Raw genomic sequence first — 24,856 nt, forward strand, 5'->3', positions numbered from 1 at the left:
TAAAGAAAGAAGAAGCTGGGGCGGGCGGGCGGGAGCGCCGCTCCGTGCAAACACGCGCACGCGGGCAGCGGCACAAGTAAAGCATGCCCCCGCCGGAGCCGGAGCCGGAGCCGGAGCCGCGCAGGATGGAGAGGAGTCGCTGCAGGGGGAGAGAGGCCGCGCCGTGAGCAGGGCTGTCCCGGCCCTGGGGAGTTACTAGCTGGGACTCAAAACTCTTGGGATACAATGAAGTGACTCTGGGACTCTTGGTTTAGCAGGAAAAATTAAATAAAGCAATGTAAGTTTCTCTTTTTCGTTTGTTTGCTGGTAACCCGAGGGAGGAATATATATATATATAGATATAAAAATCCAAGCACGTTGGTTGGGGGCAGGACGGCTGGGCTTGAGCCCTTCCCTGCTTGGGAAGCCAAACTTGGCCCTGGAGGTGTGTGGCTTGTGGCAGGAGAGTTAGGAGCGATGAAACCGCCTGTAGCCCTGTCCCCTCCGCTCTTCTTCCTGGCTGTTTTGTGCCACGCCGTTTGTGCGGGGTTGAGTTGGGCTGCTGAATATCGTGTAACGTGAAAGAGAGGGAAGTTGGATCCGCACGGCTTTTGCTGGGGTAGGAAAGCTGTGGCTTTGCTAGCGAAGGGCGACTTTTTTGCCCCCTTTACTGAGTTACGGTCGGACTTACCTCCAGGTCCGAAAACCCCCCCCGCCGTAACAAATCGGAAAAATCTGAAAATATTTCTGCCCGTGGAACGGCTGCCGCGTTCGGCCAGACATTAAAGAGCCCAGCGGTGAATCAGAAATTAAAAAACGAAACAAAAAGGATATTTGTTGGACAGCGGGGAAAATGTATCATATTGATTTGTCATAAGAATAAGCCCAGTATTGATCTGATTTGTCATAGCAATTAACAGGCAAGATGTATATATTAGTAATACCATTAACCCCCCCAAACCAGGCTGCAAAATACCCATCTTTAAAATATCTGGAACATAGACGTTCAAATTAAGGTCTGTGTTATAATATATGGTATGATAATAATATTATACAGGCTTATTATAATAATGCAGGCTTATAATGTTATAAGCTCACAAAATTAAATAAAGACACAGAAAGACCTGGGGAATTGTGCCTGCAATGATCTTGATTTTATCAAGACAGCCCAGAGGGTCAATTTGTCGTACAAGGAGCAGTGCTACAGGGAACGAAAGATAAATTAAAGCAAAACTTATGCAGCCAAACTGTGACTGCAAAGGGAATAAATCTGATTTTTCTTTGGGATTTGGGTGGGGAAGTGGGATTGTGCTTCTAAAAACAAATGGGTGTACGCATGCCCATGCACACAGACACATACATCAACAGGTCTTCATTTGCCCAGAAGGGAAAAATGAAGTTGCTATTTGGGGCTTGAGGCAAACCTTTCCTGGGGTCATTGAGGGAAATGTTTGAATCCCACGGAGGGGAGGTATGTTCAGGACTAGAGGTCCCTATTTGCCTTTCCGCATGGGGCAATGAGTAACTCTTCCAAAAGACAGAGCATCTAGTGGAATAAATGCTGTGTGCAATCCAAAGAGGATTTGTCAATACTAAAAATAAACAGGCCCTTAGATGTGTCCAAAAGGCTCGTGTCCAGTTTCAACATTTTCAGGCCTGATTTACTGATTGTCTTCTTTTCCCCCTCCCTGTCTCTGTCTTGTCCAAGGTGCTGAAGTTCATTTTGCTGACATTTAACCGGATTTAAGTGATTTTGTTAAAACAGAATGATTTGGGATGAAGGGTAACTTCTGGAGTAGCCGGGAGAAGAAACAGGGATGTGGTTTCAGACACGTGTATTTGATCCTTAATTTTGGCCTGGGAAAGCAGGGCAGGTGGAGACACAGATGGAAGTGGCAGATCCTATAAGCTTTTGGTGGCAGAGAGTCTGAAAGGTCAGAGCAGCTAGGAAGTGTGTGTGTGTGTGTGTGTGTGTGTGTGTGCGCGGGTGTCCACTTAGTTTAATGGGCCAAGAGGATAGTGCATATGAAGATGGTGCGCTGAGGATGATTTCAGGTATGCTGTGCCAAAAAATATAAGCTGATTCCAGGAAAGTTGGGAGAAAACTGTCAGTATGAGATGGGAGAGATGACTGTGGATTTGGGAAGAATCTCTTTCTGTCTAGCTTTTACAAATAGCCAGCTTTAGAAATATAGTGGGGGGGAATACCCCGTTTCTTTAGGGAAGTGGCTCAGTAAGGAAGTAATTTTCATGTTGGCCTGTGGTACAAGTTTTGTTATTTTTAGATTTACACATCAAAAGGTTTCAGCCTTAAGTAGTTAAGTTTATGTAAGTCTTTGTGTGCGACTGATCAAAGTTAATGCAGAGAATATTCCTACATGAATGTGACATTGAACTTACACATCACTGGGGAGCCCGTCTGCGGTGTGTGTTTCTCTTTGGTTCTTGATGTCTATCCTCCAGCAGATCATTATCCAACCTCGCACTTCTATAGCACCTGCCATTTAAGGATTTCAAAGCACGTAAGAATCAGATCGTACCACCCTTTTTAGCATGGAAAAGTATTTCTTTTTCTCTGAGGGTCTCACTGATTTAAGGCACACAACAACTCTGCAGGAGAAAGAGCTGCTGACACCCTCTATTTTGGACAAAGAAAAACCGAGGCACGAAGAAGTTAAGTAGTTTGCCAAGATCACAAAGGAAATCACCCAGGGCATCACCAGGGCATAACTTCACTCTCAGCACTGTGCTTTAACATTACAGCTTCCTCATACCAAACTATGGCTTTTCATTTAGGAGAAAAAAAATCCCTTGCAAATGTTAAAAACATTGTATTTCTAACTTATAACAAGCTGGCCCCTGTATCTGCTGGGTGAGAGAACTGCAGAGCCTGCTAGACACCTTTGCAAATAATTGAGTGCTGCAGGAATTGTACATTTGCAGTATTGTAGTATATATTTTATAAAGACTTAGTTTCAAAATTTTGCCTAAGAATTTTTTTTTGTTTTAACCCATAGGAGAGAAAAGACTTAAAAAATGTAGCTAGCTTCTATTTTAAAAAAATCCCCAAAAACAGCTTATTTATTGTGTTAAAAGTGGATCAATACCTCCTTATTTCTTAGCATGTTCCATTCAGTTTCCTGAATAAAAGATCAACATACGTGTAAGAAGAAAGAGCATTTCAGGCACAACCTTAAAGGGACATTGCTAAGTTTTATAATTCTGGTTATGTTACATGCCTTCATGTTTTAAAATACCTATAAAGTGGCCTTTTGTCAGAGGTGGGGTTCTCTGTATTTCCTGTACTCAAAAAAAAAAAATATTCATCATATTTAAAAATCATGGCTCCAATAATAAAAAAGAAAGAAATAGAAAATATCCCACTTATTTTACACAGGACTCATTGAGGTCCAGATTTAACAGAGCGTTTCAGTATATGTACACTTGGAGTAAGAGCTTATGTACTCTGCTGAATCAGCCCCTTAGCTATTAAACTGATAATGTGAACAGATTTATATTTTAAAAGTTTCTACTGTCCTATTTGTTTTCACATTGGAATCTAAAGAAAATACAGAAAGTAATATAGTTTTGTTCATATTAACTTCTAGTTGCTCTCACTTTCGTGTTCTCGTATCCTAGCACAAGAATGTAAACTTTGGTGGCAAACAGTGTAAAAAAAACATATTTTTGGTTTTGTTTGTTTAAATAGCTCTGCTTCTTTCACAGAAAAATGGAGACACTTCTATTGATCTTGGTTTATTTTTTCTATTTTCAAAACCCAAACTGTAGACCCATTTTGACCTGAGAGTGTCTCTTTAGGTTTTATCTTGCAAAGTTATCGTTTCTAAATCAGGTTGAAAACCAGGTCACATTTCTGGCTCTATAAGTTTTTTCTCCTTTCTGTTCTTTCTAACTAATTAGAGTCAGTAATAAGGAGGGATAGAAAATTCTTCCATAACTGGAATGTCCCTAACCTCTCTTGCCTTTGTGTTGTATTTGTGTCACAGAATCGACACAGGCCACGTATTAGTGGGCCAGGTGGAGCCCATTTGTGCTGTCTTGTAGGCAGTGGTTACCATTAAGTTTCGGTGCAGCTGCCATAGACACCTTTGCAAATATGCCTATTTTTATATTGTGTTAGCTCAGTATTTCCTAATCCTTCTCCGGTGAACAGGTTTCTAACTGCACATATGACGGTGAAATTGTTTAGGGCCAGCTTTATGCCTTGCTCAGAGGCAGCCATGCAGTGGTCTAAGATCTCACTATACACAGGCTTCTCAGCTCAGATCCCCGAGGGAGGAACAGGGACTATGCACCTCATCATTACAATCTCTCCCCTCCAAACAAATTAGCCAAAGGAGGGCAGAGTGGAGCAAGACAGCCAGGGCCTGGGTGACAATTTGGGGACCGGGAAGAATTTTGACTCTTACTTGACTTCTTAGGGGAAGGGAAAAGCTGAGGACTGGCTTGTGCCTATCTAAGAGCTTTGTTCTGCTATTCTCCTTCACCTTATGTCTCTAGCCCCTGTGCATTGTGCGCACAATGCTTTTTAAACAGGATTCAAAACATAGTGGTTTTGTTAGACAAATTATGCGCACCATATATTAAGATCACTATTTATTTGCACCTCCTCTTGATGATCTTCATTGCTTACAGCCAAATAATGGTTGATCTCCAATGACTGAATTAGGAGGCAATGAAAGAACCACGCAACGTTTCCTCTTGCCAACGTATCCACTTTGAATATACCTTAACTTAACTCTATATTTAGATATCCTTACCTCATAAACCCTTTGTGCACAAAGCTCCCATTGATGTTACAGGTTTCCTCAACTTTAATGGTAGAAACATACCACCGCAATGGTCAAATGCAGATTATAGTCTTTTATGTCTCAAATATTCTTAACAAAACACAGTTTTTCCCTTTTACCATTATACTACACAAGCCTTTTTAATCTAGAAATGTCACACAGCAAATAATTAAAGAGCCCCCAGATGCTTGTTTAAATTGACATACGTTCTTTGTTAAGACTGAAGTGACCCCTTTAACCCGACCCTTCAAAAATTATTAAAATCATTATTTGTGAAAGCAGTAATAACAATTATTACTGTGCTGAACTATTTATCTCAGTTTCCAGTCACATTGAACTTTTGTTGTTTCACTAACAAACTCCTCTGTTGAAAATGCTGATGCGACCCGAGCTGTAACAGGGCTAGACAGCATTGCCAGCGTGTTCCTGAATTTTTCTGAAGAGTGCTCGAATGATTCTGCTCGAAACAGTCTCTAAATCCAGGTTGTTGCATAAAATGCTCCTCAAGACATACCCAAAGTAACTTTGGCTCTGCTTTATCATGGTACATTTTGAAAATATGAATTCATGTTCAAATGTGAGTGCTTCAAGTTAGCCATCGAAATGAATCTTTGGCACCAGCGGAGTGTGTGATCCCCAGAAGTGCTGGAGGGTCTGGAAGCTCTTTTAATTTGCCAGCCCAGATCAGAACAACGATCCCTCTGGTTCAGAAGCTGCCTCTGCCCTCTCCCGAATCTGCAGAGGAAGATTTAAAAACCTTTGCAGGAGATGGTTAAGGAATGACTTCCCTAGAGGAAGTTCCTTTCAAAACCCATTAGTTAGAGATTGGCCCCTGCCCTGAAGAGAGAATTTATAACTCCCCAGGTCTTTTTTTAATCCCTCGTTATCATAACAGAATATACTTGTTATCCAGGTAAGAGTCCTTCCCACAGCCCTTCCCTTTTTAAAAAATTCCCGGTGCCTAAATGTGCCGACAGTCTTTATGATCTGTTTGTAACGCACAGCCCCGGTAACCGGTCTGACAAACTTTCATGTGCTACACCGTTGTGGGAATCAAAGCTTGCAGGATCTTATTCTAAATCAGTTCTGGGTGCCCCCCTCCCAAATAAATTAAAAACGGATAATTTCTAGCTCCTTTCATTGGATGGCGGTCACCCCTATGCAGAAGGTCTGTGTCAGACCCATGCTTATCCTCCAAACAGTCCCTGTGCTAGCCCTCTGTGAGCACAGATATCTCTGATCAGGAGGAAACTGTCATCTAGGAGCTGATCTAAAGCAACCCTGTTGAGTTTCGCATATAAAACAATGCCATTCCCCGCCACCACCACCCTCCTCCATGTAAGTGGAGGGGGGGCAAACACATATAAAGTAAGGCTTTACATTTAGCCAGATGCTATAAATGCTAAAGATGCTAAGATCAGAAGGGTTAGGAGGAATCACAGCGGAAGTGAGCCTTGCAAACCTCTTTCACTTGGTGGAGTTGTGGTAACAGTTATTAAGGGGACAAAAAGAAAAAAAAAAGAATTTATATCATTTTCATTGGAAATCAGCCTGGAGTGTGTAGCTTTGAGATGCATCATTAAAGTATCACAGTATGACCTGTAGTCAGGGACTAGGGCATTTATAGTAGTCTGAGGTCTGACACTTTAGAGGTTGTTATATAATGCACAATTATAAAATCACACTACAGCCTCTTTAAAATACCTGCCTTATTATAACAGGATAATTATGCTCACTTTAATGGAGCTGGGTGCTCGGGGTAAGGCAGCTTTATGTACTGATGAATATTACTTTCACTGACATTGGCAGCCTAAAATACTTGAAAGGTTTTTTCAGCTAATGTTGTTCCCCCACCCCTGTCAAATGGGGAGTCCTGCTTGTCCCTTTTGGAGTCCCAGAGCGCCTCACATTTAACCTTCACCCCAGTTCCCATCCCTGTTATGGCTCTGGTGTCACAGGGGTTGTCTTGTTCTTCTGGCAGAGGAGTGCTGGATACCGCTGCTCCCCATATTAGTACAGAGACTGCTGCAGAAGGACACAGATGCTCTCCCTTCCTCCCAGTAGACAAGCATGTTGCCTCTGCTGCATTCCCATCCCTGGCTGATTCTGCGTCTCAAGCATGGTCAAGCGATGCAAGTTCTGAGATGGTTGCACTGCCTAGTAGGGTAGCCGATGTTATCTACAATACAAGGGTACGGAAAGGGCTGCAAGTATCTTAAACATTTGTCTTTAACAGTTCTCAACAGTATTTCACTTTGAAAGGTCTAATTGCCCTTGATGCAGGCATGTAATTCCCATTCATATGAAGATGGGAGTTACTGTAGGTATGAATGTTGTTGGGGAAATAAACCTCTTAAATGTTGTAATATACCATAAAGTTAACCTGTGATGAAGGCTGTTCTCCAGGGAAAAAATCCTTAAATCCTTATGCACTTTTTCCTGAAATTTCTAACATTTATGGTCAAATTCTGTTCTCATTTTCCCCAGATGTAAACCCAGATCGATTCTTTTAGCCTCAGTGGAGTTCATGCAGATTTTGACTAGTTTAATCAAAATTGGAATATACTCCAGGGGCTCTCAATTTTTTGCTCTGGGTGACATTTTGTGTTGTAGTGTCAACATCTATCTTATCCAATCAGTTTCCCTGTCTGGAATAATTAATTATTCTACTGCAAATTTTTCTGAGAAAGAGCTATCTATTCCACAGGCTCATATAAAAACAAGCCTCAAAGTCTCTTACTAAGCAAATAATGCTTTTTACTTCTGTTGAAGCCAAATGCAATGTGAAAGATAAAGTATTAAGATATAAAAATAACACTTAATTCTATACTGTATAGGAACGGCTGTCCTTATGTCTAATGGTGTTAGGTTTTTTTCTGACTTTTTCAGAGAGAAAGGAAGAAAGAGAGAAGAATCTGCTTATCCATGTAATTTTCCCCCCACATCCTTTTTTAAGCATTGTGGTAATAACAATTAGTAATGTGTTACATTTTTCTACTGTGATTTCAGTATTTGAGTTCCTAAGCCAATGCTCGTTATAGCCTATGGAAAGACTCCTATTGACTTCAAAGGGATCAGGCCTTAAGGCTGAAGGGAAAAGTCAGAACATCATTGTGAGATTCATGGTGGACTTTCAGGATTTGTCGTCTTTTCCCTTGTTTAGATGAAGAAAGTTTTGCTTGGGGCATGTGATTTAATTTTATATGTAGTATGTATAGACTTTACAGCACAAAAACTCTTTTAAAACACCCAAATGGTCTCCAAATAAGCGATAAGGAATGCATAATACTAACTGTCATCACATTGTAGTATACAAAAGGTCTCTCCGACTGTTCTACATGGGTTTCCCTGGTAGCTGTAAGAGGAACAACGTGCTGTCAGTGCACTGTTTAACTCTTCTTTGCTGCTCCTGTGGTGCACTTTAAATACCCTCATCTGTACAGAAGGGTTGTCTTCTTTACTAAAAGAATCGTTTATTGGCCTATAACAATATCTCTTTCTGCTAATCCCGGTGGATACCAGGTTAGCAGGTCTTGACCTAGGCAGTGTGAGCTGAATGGAGCCAGGATCATGCTTACTCTTTTTACTGTGTTACTTATAACCTTTCCTCCTTGTACTCCAGAATAACCCCAGAAATATTGCATCTGTTTCCATGCTGTTTTCTTTTGGAGAGATGTGGGGAGTTTGGGACTTTGGGGTCTGTGGACGAAGTGGCTGAATATGAGATGCTGGTACGAAAAGGCTGAAAGTTCCACGGTTGTGTTTTTATTTTATGAATGAGCTGAAGTGATCTCGAAAAACTGAAACTAAGGATTTTTAGACACATCCCTGGTGCCTGATTCTGCTCACCCTTATCCCAGGACAAATCGGGAGCACTTTCATTGCTGTCAGCGGGCACATCTACGCAAGACATTTACAGTGCAGTTAACTAAATAACTGCACAGTAAATATCTCGGCATCTACATGTGCACCCCTATTAGAGCGCACAAACCTAATAAACTCCACAGCAGGGTAGGACTGGTAAATGCAGGTACTACCTTGCTGCGGAGTTTTCTTTGTGTTCAGCAATGCATGTGTAGACGCTGGCCAGCTGGCTGGGGCAGTGCTGGGGCTGTCCACCAACTAGCCCCGCACTGAAGCACCCTTGTGCCCCAGCCACCCCCTCTGCAGCACACTGAGCCTGGTCAGAGCAGCCCTGGGGTGGTAGGCTGATCCCCTGGGTCCCCTGCCAGCTGGGGCTGCTCTGACTCAGCTCAGTGCACTGCGGTCTGGGCGCACATGCAGACACATGCCCTGGAGCTTCCCGGGAGCAATAAGCTCTGCAATTTATTGCTGCCCCCTAATGGCACATGTAGACATCCCGAGTGAGACTATACCAGCATGAAAGGAGGATTAGTGAGATCAGAGTTAGACCTCGGAGAAGAACAAGAAGTTTCCCCAAACAGCTAGCAGTAGCGAATCACCTGTTTAAAATGCTTTAAGTGAGTTCACAAGAAAGGGCTGAGTGCACCTGAAGTAAGTTTTCTGGACTGCTGTCAGAAATATTGCAAAGGCTTGATCCAGAGATAAGCAAAACCAAAGGGAAAGGATCTATCTGACTTCAGCATATAAGGCTCCGGGTTTTGGAAATGTTCCTCCCCCTTTTGAAATTGTCAGAGGCTTTTGTCCCGGTATTTTTAGGTAAACGATTATGGTCATTTATTGCTGTGATTGTTTAGTTAAATAAGGAAATAAATTGGGAATGTTGTGGCCTTGTCGTTATAATTTGCTCTGTACTTAATCGCTCATCGGACAAGCACTGCGAAGTAGTTTTTTGAAGTTTTGTCACCTAGTCAATGAATGCTTACCTTGCGAACGGAGTGATTACCAACAGGCAATGACAGATCCAGATGACATGAAGCTAATCTTATTGTTTAAAGTGTTTAAGTGTCATAGGTTAACTGCATTGTAAACTACTTTCTAAAGAGCTAAATCAGGAAGACTTAGAGCCTGATCCAAAGGGCAGTGAAGTAAAAAGAGAGGTCTTCATTGATTTCCATGAGCTTTAGGTGAAGCTTTTATCTGTTATTTGTAATATTTTTTTAAATTGTGGTGGTCTCAGTTATGGGCCAGACCGCACTGTAGATCTGTTCAGACATAGATTAAAAGCACTGTCCCTGCCCCAGAGGTTTTATAATCCAGTAGCAGTGGGATTAATCTTCACTCCATTTTTACTCAGATAAAGCTTCTGACTTTAGGCTGCATTTTGGTTTTCAAAGATGCCCATGGCTGATGATAGCAGTGTATGGAGCATGAAACTCAGGTGCTTTTGCCCTTGTTTGGTGGAAGAGGAGGATGAAGATTAGCTTCCTGACAAAGTAAGTGGGAATCTTTCCTGTGACCCTCACCGGGAAATCTTGGAGGGCGTGTATGGAGATGAGGGTACTATGTCCACCCTTTCTGTGAGTCTGCCTCAGCTCACTGATGTAGCTGGCAAGGGTCAATAACTGTTCTCTCTCCGTCCTACCCCCAATACAGATTATTTACTGCACATCCCAGATGTACAGGTTCTCCCTCCGCACCTGTCCACAGTTGCGTGCCAATCTCCATATCAGGGAGGGGGCTGCAAAGGTGCCCCAAAACACCCTTGGTCCCTCTCTACTCTGTGCTCTGAGTCCATTGGTGCCTCTACATGTCATAACCCTGCTGGACTCTATGTGCACCATTATGGGCACCTCAAAATAATTAAAAATCTTGCGTAAGAACGAACAGGTACAAGGCACTTCATCAATAATCCAGGGCAACTGGAAACACAGATTTAAGCCACGATTGGCACAGTTGCACATCCCCCACCTTGCTGGATCTCTGTATAAAACTCCAGTGTTAGGCAGAGCAAATGCAGGCCCAGGTCCTGCTGGACATTGCATAAGCTTTTCTCCCTGGACACAAAGTGCTTTCAGTCTGGAGAATTCAGGCCCCGTATGATGGCCCCCTGTGGAGGAGCACCCTTGGGAGAGGTAGGGGTTAGAGCCACCATAGCTCCTTCTATGTCTGCCTTTTTTTGCCACTAATATGAATGTCATACTCAACAACACTGGAGGGGTTTTGGGGGTATACCTGCATGCTAGCACGCCCCAGCCCCAAGGGCTTCCAGAGCTGTTGGCAGGCAGCATAGATTAGCACAGCCTACATGGGAGACTGGCCTGGTGCCAGGATGTCCCAGGATCAGAGGGATATGGAAGTGGCTTAAAAGCATCTTTGGGCCTGTTATTTTCTTCAGCTCTAGGTCTAGGCCTGGGTTTCCCTCATGCCCACTCCTTGCCGTGCAGCTTGATCAGAGCTTAATTTAAAACCTTGTTTTCATATGTATCTCGCAGTTTCTTTGCTGTGAAAAAGTAATTCTAACCTAGGAGCTCTCAGGCTGTCAGGCTGCATAAAATGGATGCGATGATCTTTATTAAGTGAGGAGCATGTTGTCGGTGGAGAGCAGTGCATGTGTGATGGCTGCACCTTTCCTGACACTCCAGGGATTGAATCAGAGCCGTCAGAACGAGAAGTGTAAATCATTACAGCTTGTGCTAGAAAACCAAGGCTGTGTGAGACCAGACTGGGGGCTGTAAGAGATACACGGGCTGTAGATCAGACATGTAAGAGGCAGTGACCGACGGGCAGCACACACCTCCCTACCCGTCTGACCTGTAGAGCAGCCAACTCTACGCAGTCTCCCTCCGTGGCCTCTCCAAAGCAGTGCCATCACATTTGCCCTTCCTTAGGTCCAAGGGCATGGGAGGAGCAAAGGAAGGCACACTTTACCTCTTAGTGCTTGTTGCTATTCAGAGTTTACCAAGCTCTGTATCCCCTTGCTGTTCAGCGCTAAATCGTGACATTCATAAGACTCCTTGTCTGTTGGCTTCTGAAATCTCTCTCTTTGCAGTTCTTCCCGTCTCCTCCTCATGTGATGCTCAAAGCTGAAAGCGCGCGCGTCGTTCATCTTCAGCTCCGTTCCAGACCGGCTGTGTGATACGGGGCGGAGGGAAGTGTGCTGCTTTGGGAGCACTGGGCAGTAGGGCTGTTGATGTTGGACAGGCTGTGTGGGCTGCATGGCAGATGGCCTTGTTTTCTAAATTAAGACTGGTGTCAGCGATGCTGCTTTTCCAGCCAGGTATCCCTTGTGGAATAGTCCGGAGCAACATCGACTTCAGTTTCAGGGGCTCAGCAATGTTTTGTACTCAATTCCCGCACGATTGATGCTAAAGTGCGGCACCGTTGATTTGGATGGGGAACACAATGTTCAGGAACGTCCAGTACAAATCTCCAAAGTTTGGTGGTTCAAGTTGATAGAGCAGCAGCCGTTTAGATGCCTCTTTGGCCTGTGAGTCATACTAGAATTTGCCTGAGACCTGGCATTTCTCCAGTAGACTCAGTGCTCCCTGACTGGGGCCACAGCAGAGCCTGTCGTCTCAGTATGCGTTGATACTTCTGATCCCAACTGAAACCAGGCAGGACCTTTATATGGAAAAATACAGAATGAACAGAAATGGCCGAGTTGTTTTCTCCTACCAAATGCATGCAGTCTGACTCTGATCGCATTTGCAGTATTGCAAATCAGGAGTAACTTCACTCAAGTCCCAGTGCGCAGACACCATTGCCCTGATCAGTTGTGTACAATGGGTAAGCTAGGCTGGGATAATGGAGATCATCTTCAGTCCCAAAGACCATGTGATGAGTTAACCACATATAAAAAAAATTCAGTTGAATATTACTGGGCCTTGGAAGTTCAGACCCAGATTAGTTTGAATTTTCAGAGAAGATTCAGGACTTGGCTCTTTGGACCCAATGCTTTCGTTTCTAAGGAGAGGCAAATTGATGTCACTCAGCTATGAAAGGGGAACTGAGAGTCAAAAACACTAGGAGATATTCTGGCAGTTTGTTGGATAGAATTGGTGGCAGCCAGGCTTTGTGAAGTAAATTGCCAGGAGGGTTGTTCACATAAGCCAGTGGTTCTCAACCTTTTTAGACTCAAGGAACCTCTTGGAAAATGCTACCTCTGAGTTGTCACTAGTCTCTTAACTATGCAAAAATAATAGAGCAATTCTTCTTTGCAAAGGACTCTGAAAGACCACACAGCGCCAGAATAGTTTGGACACTGTGGATCCCTACATGCAATCTCGGGGTTTATCTTGTGAATCACATATAGGCATTTGCTCACCCAACAGTACTAACATTGCATGACACTGTAGTACCCTTAAAAGGATCTCATGACACCCCAGGGTGCTGTAGTACCCTGGCTGAGAATCACTGCCTTAACACATACTCTTCCATGGAGATCAATGGCTCAAATCCTCCACTGGTTTAAATCTGGATAGCACATTCTCACAATTTACACCCATTGATGTGCAGTGAAGATCTCGGCCTGTGAGTCTGCAGGAAAAGGAAAGCCTGCTCTGAACAGAGATGTGCCTAGGATTGATGCCATTGTACTACAGCAATTTAAGACGCTGCCCTGTGAGGAGCAGTGTGCTTTCACTTGCTGTGTACTTCCAGGGGAACTCAAGGGATTTAGGATCCAAGCTTGCAGGGTGTGGAGGGTGCGGTCCTGTCCCAAAGGAGTTTTGCCTTTGGCTTTGAGGAGGTCAGGGTTTGATTATGAGTGTCCTGTGAAGTGCTGAGCACCGAGCTTCTGATGGTTCAAATAGTGGAGTGCAGAATCACTCAGCATTTGCATGAGCATAGGACAGGACTGGATCCTCTTCACCTTCGCGTGCAGGGCCAGAGCAGGTATCCTGTGCTACAAACTGCTGCAGCTTCGCCTTTCAAAAGGCAACACCTGTGAAAGCTGGTTTGAATTTCGTATTCATCCCTTTACATTTTTTTCCCAACACACTACTTCTTTTAGGGGTTGTCCATAGTGATAACTAATATGAAAGTCATTGTGACTAGCAAGGAAGCTTATTGTTTATAGCAACTGCATGATTTATTATGTTGTCCATTGCTCTGAGTGTTTCCTATCACACTGATAGTAAGCCACTTTATATAGGTCGATAAGTGACATTATTTACACAATTGTCTGCAGTGGCCAGGGAACCATTACGAAATGTATTATAATATAGCAGTTGTTTTTCTAAAATCAAGCCAGCTGTATTGATCGTGCTCTTTGCTTTGGTCACTAAACAGCATGATAAAAGTAAAAAACCCCCCCAGCTATAATTGAGATCAATGTCTAATTGATTTTTAGTTGTCATGTCCAGTTAAAAAAGCAGAACCTGTGCTTTCTGGAATGTTACCAGTGTTCGGGAGCTTTGTAAGGCAAAGAGCATCAATAGCAAAGAACAAAACCTGTTAATTTAAGCTTCATACAAAGTCTTGGTGCTTTGATGTCAGACCAGAATTCAAGTGTTCATCAAAGTCCTAGGAGAATACACCATGTCTTCTCTGTAAAAAAAAAAACAAAACAAAAAAAAAACAAAAAACCAAAAACCCTCCTCTCTTATAGGTTGTGGCTGCTTGGGGGTGGTGGTTCCCTGAATCTGAAACAGTCGGTGTTCCCCTCAATGTGGAGCAAAAGGCCTCTTCATCATTTTCAGATCAGCTTTAAAATGATGATAGTTTCAAAGATGTTCACAATGGAGGAAGTGGCATAAACTCTGTGTTTGCAAGCTAAGCTGTGGGGCAATTCAGCTGCTGCACCCACACTTCTTTCCGGTTTTGCATCTGATCTGACGCTGGGACATATGGAGGAATTGGAGGTGGGGAGAGCTGGGGAGCTGATCCTCTCCGGTTCTGCTCAGAGGCACTTTTTATAACTGCAGCACTTCAGAAACAGGAGTCAGGACTGGAGTAATTCCCCCAAAGCCTGAGGTGGGCACGTTTCTGTATGTCGCACATCCTCTCCCAGCACTGGCCACCTCTTTCCTCCTCCCTGCTCCTCTCCCAAATCCCCTTTTCCTTCCTCTGCTGAAGCATTGACATTTCTGGAGTTTTTACCAGTGCATGAGCTGCGTGTGCGCACTTGGCCAAAGGAAAAATCCAAAATGGAGAGCAGGTTATTTATAGAATAAATATCTCCCACTCCCTGGGAGGCTGCGTGCCAATTCGATGGCATTGCTGGCCACACACAATGTCGTCCAAGGGCTGCTGGCAGTCAGCCCCCAGGTTAGCTCTGGAACAGAAAGAGAGCAGGATGATTTGGGCTGCTTTCTCCTCATGCAGCTGGTTAAAGCCTTTTGCCCCTCTTGGTTTTCAGTATTTATTTCTCTGTCACATTCACGTGTTTTTGATTTGGTGACTTGTTCTTGTAACCCAGCCACACTAAACTCATAGCCGTGATCTGCAAACATTGAAGCCAATGGAAAGAGATCTGCTGATGCACCTGGGGAGGAGGAACCAGCCCCATACCTACAGGTTGGGGAACTCCCTTCTTGTCAGGGCAGAGCCAGAAAAGGATCTTGGAGTCATCATTGATGCCAAGATGAACATGGGTCGGCAGTGTGGGGATGCAGTCAGGAAGGCCAAACGCACCTTGTCGTGCATCCACAGATGCATCTCGAGCAGGTCCAAGGAGGTGATCCTCCCCCTCTATGCGGCACTGGTCAGGCCGCAGCTGGAGTACTGCGTCCAGTTCTGGGTGCCGCACTTCAGGAGGGATGTGGACAACATGGAGAGGGTCCAGAGGAGGCCACTTGCATGATCCAGGGACAGCAGGGCAGGCCCTACGAGGAGAGGCTCAGGGACCTGAACCTGTTCAGCCTCCAAAAGAGAAGGCTGAGGGGGGATGTAGTGGCCTGTTACAAACTAGTCAGAGGGGACCAGCAGGCATTGGGGAGTCCCTGTTCCCCCGAGCACTGCCAGGAGTGACTAGAAATAATGGTCACAAGCTGGCAGAGGGTAGATTCAGACTAAACATCAGGAGGCGCTACTTCACGGTGAGGGCGGCTAGGATCTGGAACCAACTTCCAAGAGAAGTGGTGCTGGCTCCTACCCTGGGGGTCTTTAAGACAAGGCTTGACAATCACCTTGCTGGGGTCGTTTGACCCCAGTACTCTTTCCTGCCATGGCAGGGGTTCGGACTCGATGATCTGCTCAGGTCCCTTCCGACCCGACTAACTATGAAACTGATTTCAGTGGGTTTGGGATGACGTGTATCATGTTCCCGGAGTCCAGATAAGGGCTTTAGATTTATTGTGCCCTGAGAAATGGCAGCAAATGCACTGGCAACCCGGAGATGGAAGGAGCTTTTGTGGTCAACTAATGTAACCTCCTGCATAGTCCAGGTGATGCAATACCTGCTTGAGCTACAGCATGTGTTTCAGAAATACATCACATTTTGATTTAAGGAAATTAATTATTATCCCCTTCCTTTAATTATCAAGGAAGGGGAATCAGTCATGCCTTTGCCAAGCTGTTCCAGTGGTTAAATACCATCTTGTTGTTCAACACACTTGCTTGGTTTCTGGTTATTTAACTCAAACCATGGGGTTTGGGTGTGCTTATGTCCACTTGATTGAAGAACCCCCTATTATCATACATGTCTTCCTGAGAGGAGGTCATACCATGATCAAGTCACCTCTCGACCTGCTCTTTCATACACTAAACTGAACAGGCTCTTTGGGTTTCTCAGTATAAGGCATGTTTTCCAGTCTTTTAGTCAGCCTTGTGACTCCTCTCTAAGCCTTAATTTCTCAATGCGCTTTTTCAATGGAGGGCACCAGAACTGGATGCAGTGTTTCAGTACTGTTCTGGCCAGAAGCAAATACAGAGGTAGGACAACCTAGCACTCCCACTTGATATTCCCCAGACTGGTTATACATCCCAGTAACAAAGTGGTTAAGGTATGTTGCTGCAGCCTAGATTCAGGCAAGAGACTGACAGCTGATGCAAATGTAAATGGGTGCCAGGCTATTTGGGCTGGGGAATTGAAGGTAACTAGATATAATGTAAGTTATGTCACTTCCTCCTGCATGTTAACCAGGCAGAGCTGAAGAGCTGCTAGACTTGCAAAGACCTTTGGCCTGTATTTCTATATATCAGAGCATCACATTAACTACTTTGGCCACAGCTTTGCTCTAGGCATTCCCGTCTAGCTGATTATCTACCATGGTATTTTATTATTTTGTTTTATTCATTCTAGTTGCCCTTTTAAGTTCTTCTCTTTCTCTTGCTGCAAGCCACCCTGAGCCTTCGTTGGAAAGGGCGGCATATAAATCACATAACTAAACAAATAAATAAAATAAACTCCTTTTTAGAGTCACTGCTTTCCTCCAGCCTGGAAAAGTGGCCTATATCCTTTGATCCTATGGCTTTATATGTGCCCGTATTAAAATACACAATCCTTATTTACCTCTAGCTTACTGAGCGGTCTACATTGCTCTGTAGCAGTGTCACGTTCACTTCATTATTTGCCACTGCTCCAATCTTTGCAACACGTGTAAAATATATCAGTCATGATTTTATGTTTTCACCAGCTCATTGGTACAAATTTAGAGTATTAAGGAACAGATCCCTAAGGAACCCCGCTGAAAACACTTCTGCCTGATAATGATTCCCCATTTACAGTAATATTTTGAGACCTATCAGTTATCCGTGATTTAATCCATGTAATTTGTGTCATGTTGATTTTGCAATTTTCCAGCTTAGTATAATGCCATGCCATACTGAGTCAAATACCTTACAGAGGTTTACATATATGTACATTATTACTTCTATCAATCAAACTTCTAATCTCATAAAAAAAGATAACAAGCTGGTTTGACAAGATCTATTTTCCATAAGCCATATTGATTAGCACTAATTATATTACCTGCTTGTAATTCTTCATTAATCAATTCTGCACAAGCCATTCCATTATTTTGCCTCGGATCAATGAAAGGCAGAAAGCCTATTATTGCTTGGCTCTTTGCCTTCACTCTCTTTAAATATTGGCATAATACTCACTTTCTCGAAGTCCTCTCCAACTTCTCCATTGTTCCAAGACCTATAAAAAAATAATCTTAATATTCAAACAGTTCCTTGACCAGTTCTTTTAAAACTCTTGGCTGCCAGTTCTCCTGACCTGTTGATTATACAAATGGTATATGAAGCTGTTGCTTAGTATCCTTCTTATATCCACTGTTGCAATGGAAAGTATTTGATTGTTATATGATATAACCGCATCGTCTATATTTTCCCACGTATAAAATAGAAATATCTATTGAATCCTTCCATCTTTTTCCATCTAGACAGTGACTGCTAACATTAGGATTCTCTGCCCTCTCCCTCTCCACCTCCCTTGCCCTTCCCATGTACTTGGGGGGGAAGGGAGGGGAAATCCTTCTTGTTGCTCTTAAGTCTTTTGGCCATAAATTTCTCTTAGCGTCCTTTTGCTTTCCTTATCAGTTTTCTACATCCGAACTTCTGAGTTTTATTAATTACTATCAACTTTCTGCTACTTATCCTGTCCTTTTGTTTTGGGGTTTTTTCCCCCTCTTTCTGTGGTTAGGATGTGCAGTGCTACTTTTCTCAGTAGGAATACATTTGTTCTAGCTGGGGGCAGTAGCTGGAAGCTGCTCTGAGCTCTCTGTCTCCACCCTGAATAGGAGACAGGAAAGACATGGCACTGGTTGAAACACAGCACCCCTTAGCAGTGCAGAGATCTGTGCCTTCTGGACTGACTGCTGTGTGGGACAGCCCAAGGTGGCAGGCCAGCTTCCAGCAATGTGCTAGCCAAGTGGATAAGGCATCCTACCAAGGAGGGCGATTTGGCTGAGGCCCCCAGTTAGACAGAGAGTGCTCTTAGTTAGAGCCGCGGCATCCTCCTGGGCAAAGAGGAGAAGTCTGGCTGGAAGCAAACATGCGTAGCAGGCATACAGCCATGTTCTCCAGCTTTTTCTAGGCAGTGTAAATGAGATGAGTCTGTCTCTATGGACAGCATCTTCAGGCACAGGCAGTGGGGCTGGCTTAGACAGCTGCTGTATCCTCCACGTCTAAATCTCTGTGCTCCACTTGCCGGACTCTGTAGGAGTCAGTAGCGGCACTGTGACCCAATGAGCACCCAAAAGGGAGTAGGGAAAAGGGAGAAAATACCCAGTTCAGCTCTTAACCTGACACCTTGCAAATCAATGGGAACTTCTTTAATTAATTCAGGGAGCAGGATCAAGCCCTTAGAGCACTCACGGGACTTTTACTGGGGACTCACTAGGGGAGCAGACCCAAAACTTCTTGGTTCTGACTAACCACGATCCCCTGGTCCCTGCATATTTATTTTGTGTTGTTTTATATTTTGTGCCACTAATAGTCTTATATCCAAGGGAAGAATGGCTTTCAAATGGCATATTTTCACAAGCTCATAACGGGGCTAAGCTCAGCTTGCAATGCGTAGTTTAGTTAGTCATTGGTGGGAAGCAGTGCTATAAGTTGGTGAAACCCCAGTTGCCACTGAGCTCTTCAGGCCCGGTCCTGATATCAGCTGCCAGGCAGGAGTCCTGGAAGAGTGACAAATACTGTATGGGAAACTTTGACTTCAAGCCAGGGACTAGCTTGCTTTATTGAGGAGTCCAAGTGCTACCACACACAGAAAAACCTGATGAGGATAATAATAAATGTAGGCATTTGGCTGGCTTTGGGGTTTTTTTAACAACTTTAATGAGAGACGGTTCTTTTACTTTTGGAAGTTAAAGCGTGTGGATGATTTCAGTCAAATGGTACGTTCAGACCCAGGCCTGTCATTCCTGTTTAGTTCAACTGCTGCAGGATTTCACAAGTCACAACTTTGTCTTTGATCCGTGGAACCAAACCCTTAGCAGGGGACACGGACACTTCTGGTGACACCCTCGGGCTTTCAGATGGGCTCACACTGAATCAGTCTGGGGAGGAAGGACCCCTGTGGTTCAGGCAGTTTCTGTTCTCCACATCGCTGTTACGGGCTCACAGCTGCAGCAAATCCTTCAGGTGTTGTGGTTCTCGTACAGAGCCGAGTGGCTGATCAGTGAAATCACAGGTGCATTGAACTTGTTGCTCTCTGGTTGGTGTCACCCACCAGAAAATCTTGAATGCCAGTATGGAGGGAGACCCCGTGGAGCTTCACTGGGTATAAAGAGTGGGCAGCTCTTTCACTCTTCTAGTAGTAGTATATGCATTGTGGCATAGCACCTAGGACCCTTCTGCACTAGACTGTGCACTAACACTGAACAGAAAGAGAACTGAGGACGCTTTGAAGGCAGCCTTCTGGGTTGCATCGACCCCCTGGAACGAACAGAAGTTCAGTGTTGGCTCCAGGGGAAGGGAATCCAGCCGCTGGCTACTAGCGTGCAGCCACTTTCCCCCAGCCATGGGCCCTGCTGCCTGCTAGGCTGCAGTTTTCCGAATGGGAGGGTGGAAAGAGAGCAGAGATGTAAGGGTGCTGCAGCTAGCGCTGGAGGTGGAGTGGGTGACTTGGAGCCCTCCTCACCTTGGCGGGGTCAAATACACCCGTGCCACTCTGCAGTGGGGGCTGAAAACCCCCCAGACTGAACTCCCTCTGCTCCTTCCCCCCTCCTTTCTGTAAACAGCAACAGGACGGCAGGCACAAGTTACAGAACATGCTCTGTTGAACCATCTTTGTCTGACCCCCCATGCAATGTGGGGGGCAGATTTTCACCCAATTAGCCATTTTTGAAGCTGTCTGTAGCTGTGCACTTCTTTGGTCACGGCATAGGCGACTGGTGCCTCTTGAGTTGTGGGGGGCACTACCTTCCCTCCTCCCCTCAGTGGCCAGTCAGTGACCAGGGTGGGGTCCTGCAGCCGATCCCACAGACTGTGGGGGGTGTTCCCCATGGCCAACCCTACCGATCTGCAAGTGGTAGTGGCACACCACTGGCACTTCTGGGTGAGCACAATCGGGGGGGCTCCAGGTGCCCCCACTCCCTGGCCAGTGCTCTCAGGGGGGGCACCAGCGCTCTCACCTGCCCCCCACCCAGGAATGCTGGCTGTGAGGGGGCGCACCAGTGCACCCCCTACGCATCGCCACTGGGTCATGGCTCTAAACTGCTTTCTGTGGCCAAATTGGGCAAAAATTGTCACTTCTGTCTGCGCCCCTAGGTCTCTACTGTGTTTGCATTTGACATGGAAGCTGGAGGGGGGAAGGGGGGGACAACACTTTTTGTCTTCAATGAATTAGCTGTTAGTCGCTGCAGATGCCGGGGCAGGCTTAGGGCGAAGAATCTGATCGAGTGAGGGGGAACTGAGGCAATGACTAGCCCAAAGCTGTGCCAGGCTACATATATATAGCAGCCTTGTGAACTTCATGTGAGCCTGTGCCAGCAACAGCATTAATAAAAGGATTTATAATTCATTACAAAGCTTAGTCTAGATCTTCAGTAGTACAGACTCACATTTATTTTACAAAGCCTCAATCTAACTTAATCAATGGGCTTTTTTTTTCTAAGCCAGCAATATCAATTACTGCTCCCCAAACCAGCGCTGTGGCACCCATGTGGTGGGCCAGCACAGTTATTCTCATCTGACAAAAGGATTGCTAAGGCACCAAGAAATTAAGTGATTTGCCCACAGTCACAGGAGACATCTGTGGCAGGGCAGTGAATTGATCCTGGGCCCCATGGTTGCATTTTAAGTACGGGGGCATCCTCCTGAAAGGACCACTGCGCAGATTGCCTCCTGCTTCCTTCCCATACGGGTTGGTCCAGGCTTACTTCTGTCCCTTCCACTTGCAGCTCTTCAGATTCTCTCTTGCCTCACTGCAATCCCCCGTCCTTTTTTGAGACTCTCACTCTACTATCCTCACTTGCTATTAGAGCAAAACCCCTCAGCATTGCACTCTAGCAATGCCTCCTCCTCTCATATGTGGACTGGCTCCCCTCCCCTTTCAAACCTTATACTTTAGGGTCTGGGAGGACAGTGTGGGCTTTCCCAGGCAGCCCTGGGCACCTTTGGAGCCCTCCTCTACATCAGCAGTATTCCCTATTTAAGAGAACTGCCATCAAGAAGAGAGAGTGTCAGGATTGGGCCTAAAATGTTATGTTGGGGATGGACAGTGGGCAGTGTTTGTGCAGATCTTCATAGCTATAACATGCAAACACATGTGTGCAGCTATGCACAGAGTTGGAGGTGCATTGAGTCCTCCCTTAAACAGCTGCACCAATGCCAGCTCCATTCTCCAGTCGTAAAACCCCATATTACTAAGGCACCAATAGTGTGTGACTTTATGTTCCCTTTTGTGTGTCTGGGTTGTGGGAGAGGGGAGATGGGATTTGCCCCTATGTGAGGAACCAACACAACTCAAAATCTTGGGCTTACTGAAACCAGTGACCAAGCCCCCATTGTCTGTCTAGAATCAGGATTTCATACCAGGTCCCTGCATCACTCAAAAGTCCTCTCTTTAGGGTGTAATTGGGTGCCTCAGTCCTAGCTTTTGTTTCATACAGAGTGATCATCATGCTGAAAGAACAGAAAAATAGCAGTGAATTTGAAATTTGTGATTTCTGGCTTCACCTCTGTGGTTCTACCTCTAACTTTCTTTAACATTATATTCATCCTAAAACTGAAGAGTCTGCAGAAGGAAAGTATTCTTGAGCTTACCAGAGAGAATGCTTTTAAAAATGTAAAAAAAAAACAAAAACAAAAAAACAGTTAAAGGGAAAGTGTGCTGCTCGTTCAACCCAAAAGGCCAGCTGTATCTGCTTGTATCCAGATCACCTTTGCCATCTGAGTATGGAACTTTATCTGGCTTGTTACAACAGATACTGAGAGGGGATTTAATAACAGCTTTCAACTATCTGCAGGGGGTTCAAAAGAGGCTGGAGCTGGACTGTTCTCAGCGGTGACAGATGACAGAGCAAGGAGCAATGGGCTCAAGTTGCAGCGAGGGAAGTTTAAGTTAGATGTTAGGAAAAACTTTCTCACAAGGAGGGTAGTAAAGAACAGGTTACCCAGAGAGGTTGTACAGTCTCCACCCTTGGAAATTTTGAAGACCTGGCTAGACGAAGTGTTGGCTGGGATGATCTAGTTGGGGATGAGTAAGGGGCTTGGACTAGCTGGGGGATAGCTTTGAGTAGGTGGTTGGACTAGCTCACCTCCTGAGGTACCTTCCAACCCTAATTTTCTCTGGTTCTGTAACTTTATACTGTATATATAAGGCTATATCTTGCTTTAGCAATAAAGCAGGGAGAACAGTAAGCTGGATGCTCTTATTGGTACATCAGTTGGGCACTCATTACAATCCCTGCCTTCATGCAAAATACGCTGTTTAGCCAGTGGAGAAAAGCAGCAATGTTGTTAAGCAACATAAAAGGCCTTTAAATAAAGTGTTGATCAAGAACGGGCCCCAAGTAGAGCCACTAATAATATTTACTTTTTTTTGTTTTATTCAGTGTATTTTTATAAGGTGCTCATGAGATCATGGTTCACTTCTTAATAGTTTAAAGAGAACCACATCTGCATCATAGCGGTAAGGAGCACACAGCACAGCAGCTGGCCCCAAATAGCAGCTGGAACTGTAAATCTGAGAAGGACTTTATCCCCGGCCATTCGTGAAGGAAGAGGGGGAGGCACTGTGTGTCTTGTCCTGAATATGGCCGGGGTGTAAATGAGATGTTTCTCTAGTTGAAGTGGATTCCAGAGGCTTGGTCGATCTGTGAAAACCTCTGCCTTGGAGTGTAGTTTCCAAGTGTAAATTGCTCTCTGGTCTGCTCCAGGTAGAAGGTAGGCAGTCTCACTGCAGGCTGCTGGCGTCTCAGAGTGGTCTTCAAAGCGAGTCCCAGCACATAAGTGACCACGGCATTGCGCAGGATCGGTTGCGATTTTTCAGAGTAGTGGAGGTGAGAAGGCATTTGTGAGTAATGGTACCATGTGGGCATTCAGGAGTGCAACACTTAGTGCAATGCTGCTTGAAGGTGTGAGGGACAAATGCATTCAAAGTTGCTATTGTTGCCAGTTCTTCAGTGTTTGCCCTGCTGACCAACATCAACTGGTTTTTATTTGCATCCTTTTCAGCCAGGCATTGAGGCTAAGAACAGACATTAAAAAATCCCGACACTGAATCGATTCAGTCTTTGCAGGTGGGTCTAAGCTGCAAAGATTAAACTGAGAAACAACTAAAGCAGACAGTCCAGCTCAGGCCGGGGCTGGAAGGCATGCTGGGATGCTGGGGGACTCTGATTTAACTTGAACCAGGAAGGGGTCTGGGACATAAATCAGTTTGGCCCAAATCAGTTAAGTCTGATACTACATTCAACCAGGTTTATCTTAAAACAGCTTCAGCCATTTTGAAACTGGTTTATATGCACTGAGCTTCTGCTCTGTTACAGGTTTAAACCAGTTTCTGATGACTTAAACCGGTTTATATGCAACTTCTGTCCCTAGCCTGAGAGAAGCAGTTTGCTCAAGGCCTGTTTGCAAAGAAAGACCAAATCGTAGCATCAGCATGTATGGTGAAGCCACTGTATCCTGTATCTCAACCTATGTGACTTTGGAGCTCGGATCTCTCTCAGTGTTTTTACGTAAAAATTAAACCAGGATGATAACAGGATTGAATTCTATTGAATACATGGCCGAGAGCCTTCCATTTGGAAAAACAGCTTCCCGTACGGTTGTCTCTGTAAGAAGTGAATTGAAACTCTTTAAGGCAGGGGTTTTCAATCTTTTTGGATCAGTGTACCCCCAGCGGCCGGACGTGGAGTAGAGGGTGGGGGGTGGCGTGCAGTCGGATGCAGAGCGGGGTTGGGGGAGGGCGTGTGGCTGGACATGGAGCAGGGGGGTGGTGTGCCGCTGGACACAGAGCACATGCAAGCTTCCCCTACCCCCCCAACTCCCCATCCAGCCGTGCCTGTGCAGCAGCATAGTTTCATAGTTTCTAGGGTTGGAAGGGACCTGAGCAGATCATCTAGTCCGACCCCCCTGCCATGGCAGGAAGAGCACTGGGGTTAAACGACCCCAGCAAGGTGGTCATCCAACCTCCTCTTAAAAACCCCCAGGGTGGGAGCCTGCACCACCTCACTTGGAAGCTGGTTCCAAGCTAGCTGCCCTGACCGTGAAGTAGCGCCTCCTGATGTCCAACTTAAACCTTCCCTCCGCCAGCTTGTGACCATTGTTCCTGGTCACTCCTTGCGGCGCTCGGGGGA

General features: G+C 45.0%; 1 protein-coding gene across 1 annotated transcript in view; it reads left to right on the plus strand.

Moving 5' to 3' along the window:
* Nucleotides 1-149: 149 nt before the first annotated feature.
* The window catches only part of LOC109291212 (sodium channel protein type 5 subunit alpha-like), a 374,712-nt gene continuing 350,005 nt past the window's right edge, over nt 150-24,856 (plus strand). Inside the window, exon 1 of the mRNA XM_019508100.1 lies at nt 150-277. The gene's annotated coding sequence lies outside the window, so the exon portion shown is untranslated. The remainder of the gene's footprint in view (nt 278-24,856) is intronic.

Source organism: Gavialis gangeticus, unplaced genomic scaffold, assembly GCF_001723915.1.
Source record: "Gavialis gangeticus isolate Ggan-Ray unplaced genomic scaffold, GavGan_comp1, whole genome shotgun sequence".
NCBI classification, from domain to species: Eukaryota; Metazoa; Chordata; order Crocodylia; family Gavialidae; genus Gavialis; species Gavialis gangeticus.